Source organism: Neomonachus schauinslandi, chromosome 15, assembly GCF_002201575.2.
Source record: "Neomonachus schauinslandi chromosome 15, ASM220157v2, whole genome shotgun sequence".
NCBI lineage: Eukaryota > Metazoa > Chordata > Mammalia > Carnivora > Phocidae > Neomonachus > Neomonachus schauinslandi.
In genome coordinates this window covers 31,636,540-31,643,993 of record NC_058417.1, presented here as the reverse complement: position 1 = coordinate 31,643,993, position 7,454 = coordinate 31,636,540, and positions in this window count along the sequence as shown.

The window sequence follows — 7,454 nt, the reverse complement described above, 5'->3', positions numbered from 1 at the left end:
TAGCCCATAAAACTTTATATGTACTAAAAAATTACATAAGCAAAGTATTTGTAACCCTATCCCTTTTAATTCACCAGAAGAGTACTATCTTCATTCAAAAATATTACTTAAGAGGGTTTTCTTGACTAAGATTTATATGAAATGTTAAAGAATTGACACTTACATATATAAAATTCTTATTTCTTTTCTAGAAAACTTTCTTCTAATACAGGTAGAGATTCTCTTAACCACTGAACTTTTACCAAACTCATCTAATATGACAGATACTTCGCTAACCCCTGGAGAAACATACCCAAGTCCTTGAAAGAGCTCTTAAAGTTATCAGGTAAATATTATATGGGTTGTATATGCATAAAATTTATAAAGCAGAGTAGTGTAGGTTAAATGCCATGAGAAAACTATGTACAGGGGTAGAAGGGAACATATCTCACTGAAGGGATTATGTAAGGCTTTCTTTAAGGCTTAGACCTTGAAGAATGGATAATGTTTCACCAGACAAGAGAGATGTTTGCACAGGGAGGGGAATGGAGAGAAATTATTACATGTTAGAAGAGCTTTCTGTCAGAGAGAATCACCTTAGGAAAGGTAATATCTTGGTAAATAGTAAGAATTTACATATTTACTTGAAGACAGGATATACAGATGGAGATAATTTGGAGTAAGACTGAAAAGGTGAGGTATGATCAAATCATTTAGTGGCAATAGGAAACCCCTGAATATTTAAATGTGTGAGAGTAAAATGAAGAGAGCTGTAGGTTTTTAACACTACTCTAAAAATTTAGACACTATCATTGAGGGACCATGCAATCATGATGGGGAAGAAGATAGACATTTCTGTAATACGGTGAAAAATTGCAAAGGATTTAGTGACACATACCTTGCATATTCCCTTTACCCAGGGCAACATCAGGGGAATGTGAGAGAACACAAGGGTGTGATTTAAATTTCAAACACTGACTGTGAACTTTAAAGCTTCCAAATCCTAAAAGCTAGATGCCCTCCTCAACATATGAAACAGGTGACTACCTCCCCTAACACTTTCTCCAGAATCGCTAGAAATTTTCTTGGCCTCCTTCAGCAGCAGCAAGCCTCCATCTATGTGCTTCATGCAGAAGATATATGACTTCTGCATTTGTTTATCCAATTTTCCATGAGCTTAATCTGAATAGCTATCTAATTTATTCTCTGAGGATAGAGTGAAACAGCTTGTCTATTTTCTGAAAATATGTGGACTGAATTATTTATTTCCAACTTCTTAAGAAGCTTATAAAATCAGGATGAAAGGTCAGGATTAATTAAGAAAAATGGTGTGAATTTCAGCAGAAGAAATGTATGTTAATTGGCCAAAAAACTGCTATAGCCATTACCCTATTGATATTCAGCGAAACTCCATTGGACTGAAAAAAGAATGTCTTTGACTTAAGTTGTATGTTGTGATAATGTTGATTTTAGTGTTGAAGTGCATACAGTTTGTAAATAATAAAATTTCTCTAGAATGTCTTTCCCTGACAGTTGTGTTTCCCTTCATTATCAAAGGCAAAGGAAAGCCACTCAAGATGTTGGCAGTGAACCATTAAGGTGGGTGGACTGGGTTGTAAGGACAGAGACAAAATCAGGGAAGATGTAGCCAATACCTCTTAACTCCCCTGTTCTCTAAATAATGCAACTGTAATGATTATACCTTTTATGCTAATGAGAATTTAGCATAGCTTCCCACCCATTTAGAAGGAAGCATTTGTGCTGACTGCTACTCATTGGGTTAATGCATGGTAAAGCCTGAGTGCTGATCTGGGAATCAGAAAGTAGGAGCTCTGTCTCTTGATTTGAGTCTTTACTTTCTCTTCTCTGTCTACAGGGTATTTTGGCTTGGATATATTGCATTATTGTATTTTTTTTAAAGATTTTATTTATTTGAGGGAGAGAGAGTGAGAGAGGAGGAGAGCACGAGCAGGGAGAGGGGCAGAGGGAGCGGGAGAAGCAGACTCCCTGCTGAGCAGTGAGGACCTGGGATCATGACCTGAGCCAAAGGCAGATACTTAACCAACTGAGCCACCTAGGCGCTCCACATTACTGTCTTAAACAACATATCTTAAATGAACCTCATAACCTTCTTTCTAAGCTGAATTTTATCTCTAGTTTCTCAAGCATTTATTTCATATAAATGGATATCTATATCTATATCTGTATGTATCTATCTCCAGGTATTTTCCCAAGTGTGGAAATACAGTGACAAATATGAGGTGAACTGTCTTCAGGGATCCTACAACCAAATAGAGGGAGACAGACATGCAAATACATGTGAATATGATACAGCTTAACATGTTACATGCTGGTAGAAATATCTAAGACTCTTCCGGTCCTTTAATCCCTGTATCTTATCTGTCACCTAGTTTTTGTTATTCTTCCTTCAAATGTCAGTTCAGTGGAATGAACATAAACCCTAAGAAGGCAGAAACGGTGTTTGGACATAGTAGCTACTCACTAAATATTTATTAAATAAACTTGCTGAATGCCTGAAAAAGTAATGAGAACACTGTAGGTACTGAATAACTACCTGTGAAGTGAGTAAACATACATTCCTTTTCATTCATTTCTGATGGGAATAAGTTATCATGACTTTTTGCTTGGACTATTGTAGAAATTCCTTCATCTCCCTTTCTCCCTTTTCCAGCATCCAGCAATAAAACTACTAAATGCATTGCCTCTAAACAACTTGCATCTAATACAAGGATAGACAGCCTTTTTAAGAGTCACATCACGAATATTTTCAGTTTTGTGATCCATATTGTCTCTTTAGCTACTACTCAACTATGCTACTGTAATGCAAAACTAGCTATAGCCAATAGATACATGAATTAGCAAGTTGGCCTGCGTTCTAATAAAACTATTCAGAAAAACAGGCATGGGGGGGTGCTCCTGGGTGGCTCAGTTGGTTGGACATGTGCCTTTGGCTCAGGTCATGATCTCAGAGTCCCAGGATCGAGCCCTACGTCGGGCTCCCTGCTTAGCTCTGTTTCTCTCTCTCTCTCTCAAATAAATAAGTAAAATCTTAAAAAAAAAAAGACACTGGGATTGATTTGGCTGTAGTAACCTCTGATTTAATAGCCATCTGAAGTTCACAAAGCATTTTCATGAACATCATTTTATTACATTCATATGATGACATTATAGTACTTTTGCCCACTTGTTCAACAAACAGTAATTGATTTCCTATGTTTAAGGAATTAAGTTATGTACTGGGAATAGGAGAGGAATAAGACACAATTCCTGTCCTAGTAGAAGAACTCACAGTCAAAACTAAAGAGACAAGCCTGTAAACGGGTAGTTACTACACACAGAGAGGAGTGTTATATTAATAGTAGTATACATAGAGGGCTAACAGAACAGAGTGTAGGTGCTAGTTATCTTGTCCTTGTTTTGTGCTACCGTACAACTTAGGTCTTTAATAAATAGATCACAGAGCTTATTAGAACTGTCCAGAGAAAATACATCAAACTTCAAGTTCCACTTCTCCCAAGGTGCAAGGTGCTGATTTATAATCTCAATTGTATATCTGGTGCTACTGTAATTCTTTCAGATTGTAGCTTGTAGAAGCAGCTTGCCCCCACCCACTCTGACTTCCCTAACACCTGCAGGGATAAAACACACTCAGATCTAACATTTGGCAGGAAGCATACACATAGCTCCTGAAGATCCAAGTTTAGCATCAAGAGTGTGAATTTTGGAATAAGAGAGTTCTGAATTCAAATTCAGCCTCCCATCACCTATTAAGGTAATGATGCTGGGGAAACATCTCTCATCCTCCATTTCTTCACCCATAAAGTAATAATAATAATAATAATAATAATAAAATTAGTAAAATAAAATTAATAAAGTTAATTAATAATATAATTATTACTATTAAAGAGAAATTCGTGAGAATAAAATAAAATAAAACCATCAAGTACATACCTGGTATTTTGTATGTATTTAGTACCTGCTAGCTCTCCTCACTGCTACCCAATGCATAAGCAAGCTATACCTTGGTTCTGATCTCATTCTAGACCCTGTTCCTGCATACTACAGCCTGCCATGAACTAGAGAGCCAGGGCCCGAACAGATGGTATTTTCACCCATGCCTCATGTTTTCTGATCTGTGCTCTATACCTAGGAAAAATAAAATGAATTATTGAGATCTAAAATATAAGTTTCTTATATAAGCAGACCAAAGCATTTAAGATAATAATCGCAATGGCATTAATATTAGCAGTAGCAGCTACGCCTACTGAGTGTATATTAGACTCCAGGCACTGTGCTAAGTGGTATATTCATTATCTCATTCAATCATTACAAATGACTATTAATCCTAATATTATTCCAATTTTAAAATAAAGAATTTAAGCTTAAACAGGTTAAACAGCTTGACTCTAACAAGTAGTGGACTTCTCCAGATACTTTTTTTTTTTTAAGATTTTATTTATTTATTTGACAGAGAGAGACACAGCGAGAGAGGGAACAGAAGCAGGGGGAGTGGGAGAGGGAGAAGCAGGCTTCCCGCAGAGCAGGGAGCCCGATGCGGGGCTCGATCCCAGGACCCTGGGATCATGACCTGAGCTGAAGGCAGACGCTTAATGACTGAGCCACCCAAGCGCCCCTCCAGATACTTTTAAAAGTCACAGCCCAAACAAGTGGTGAGCTCAGCTATCAACCATCATAAAAGGACTTTATACAATTAATGTGGAATAGTAAGCTCATTAGGTATCCACCTATCTACATAACTACACATCTACATACCTATCTATGTATCTATATTATCTCTCTTTCTCTGTATCCATTCATCCATCCCTTTATTCTGATTAAAAGTATTATTATCCATCATACTCTTTCCAAATACAAATATGCCCCTACAACACACAAATAAATTCATTGATGACTGAGCCTAGACAATTTTCAAATGAAATCCTTTCCTTTTTGTTTTTCTTTTCTTTCCTTTCCTTTTTGTTTTCCTTTTCCTTTTTTTTTTTTTTTTTTAAATCTGGTCTATGCTGTTATCTTGGCATCCTTCAGAACTATATGCTTTCTTCAAGCCCTTCTTCTCATTTACTCCAAAAGAACATGGAAGCATTTTAATTGTTAATTTACCAGAACTTTACACACGCACACACACACACACACACACACACACATACCCCCTACATGGTTAGATGAAAGTCTATAAAATTTAATGCTTTCAAAGATCAGATCCAAAATGCATTTCAGAGAAAGAGGATAGGTGATCATTTTACTGGCTGATAATTTTACTCTTGGGTAAACAAGAGCTCAAACTTGACAATGTAGGGCAGCAGCTGGCAGCTCTGCCTAGTTCAGAGTTGAGGAAACCATTAGAACTGGTAAGGACTGTGCTAAATTTGCGGTGTTTTTTGACCTTGTCTTCACATTGGAATCACAGAGAAGGAAGATTTTTTTAAATTAAACTTTTTATTTTGAGATATATGCACTTGTAAAGAAGATTACAGAGAGTTTCTATGTATGCTTTACCTGTTCCCCAAATGGTAACATCTTGCACAATTATAGTAAAATACCACAATATTGAAACTGACACAAGGAGGATATGCTTCAAGAACCCTCATATTGCTGAGATTACCCCTCCTTAATTCCTGGCAACCACTCATCTCTTCTCCATTTCTCGAGTTTTGTCTTTTCAAAAATGATATATGCAAGGAATCATATATACCTTTTGGGATCGGATATTTTCACTCAGCTTAATTCTCTGGAGATTGCATCCAGGTTGTTGGTGGTTGTGTACATCAGTAGTTTGTTCATTTTTATTGCTTGGTCTATTCCGTGATTTGGATGGACCACAGTTTATGTAATCATTCACCAGTTGAAAAATATCTGACTCGTTTCCAGTTTGCAGCCATCATAAGTAAAAGTGTTATAAGCATTTGTGTACAAGTTTTCTTGTACAGTTTTCATTTCTCTGATATAAAAGCCCATCAGAGGGGCGCCTGGGTGGCTCAGTTGGTTAAGCAACTGCCTTCGGCTCGGGTCATGATCCTGGAGTCCCTGGATCGAGTCCCACATCGGGCTCCCTGCTCAGCAGGGAGTCTGCTTCTCCCTCTGACCCCCCTCCCTCTCATGCTCTCTGTCTCTCATTCTCTCTGTCTCAAATAAATAAATAAAATCTTTTAAAAAAAAATGCAAATTGCTGGGGGGCGCCTGGGTGGCTCAGTTGGTTAAGCAACTGCCTTCGGCTCAGGTCATGATCCTGGAGTCCCTGGATCGAGTCCCACATTGGGCTTCCTGCTCGGCGGGGAGTCTGCTTCTCCCTCTGACCCTCCCCTCTCTCATAAAAGCCCATCAGAGCAATTGCTGGGCCATACAGGAGTTGCATGTTTAGCTTTTAAAGACCACACCAATGTGTTTTCCAGAGGGGCTGTACCACTTCATATTCCCATCAGCATTCCGTGAGTGATCCAGTTTCTTCAAATCCTTGCAAGCATTTGTGGTCTCGTTATTTGTGCTTATTTTAGCCATTCTGATAGTGATATCTCATTGAGGCATTAATTTGCAATTCCTAACAGTTAATAATGGTTAGCACATTTTCCTGTGGTTATCTGCTATCCATAGATCATCTTTGGTGAAACATCTTTCCATTCTTACTCTCCTTTTCCAATCTGCTTGTTTGCTTTTTCGCTGTTGAATTTTGAGAGGTTTTTTGTTGTTGTTGTTGTTTATTTGTTTTTCAAATATATTCCAGATACTAGTCCTTAGTCACATATGTAATTTGCAAATATTTTCTCCACTACATAGCTAGTCTTTTTTGTCCTCTTAATGGGATTATTCACAGAGGAAAAGTTTTTTAGTTTTGGTGATGTCCAATTTGTCATTTTTATGGATCATCCCTTCAGTGTTAAGTCTACTCTTTTCCAACCCTAGATCCTAAAGATTTCCTCTCTTTTTTTTCTAAAAGTTTTATAGTTTTACACTTTACATTTTGAGTTAATTTTTATATAGATTATAATATTTGATCAAAGGTTTTTGTTTCTTTGATTGTCGTTGTTTTGTTTTTGCCTATGGATTGGTTGAAAAAGCTATATTTCCTCCATTTAATTGCTTTTGCAACATGGTGAGGAGTAGGTTGAGCATATATCATGTTTCGTGATTTTTCTTTCTGGTTATGTATTCTGTTTCATTATCTATGTGTCTATCCCTCCACTAATACGAGTCTTAATTACCATAACTATAGCTACGTAAGTCTTTAAATCAGTAACAGTGATTCTCTCCCTTTACTCCTCCTTTCTAAAATTGTTTTAGCTATCATTATAGCCAATTCCTTTCCTTGCCATATAAATGTAAAATAATTTTGTCTATACCTAAACAAAATTTTTTGTTGAGATTTTTTTAGAAATTGGGTTAGCTCTTTGTATCAATTTAGGGGGAAATGGCATCATTATTACATCAAGCTTTCCTAT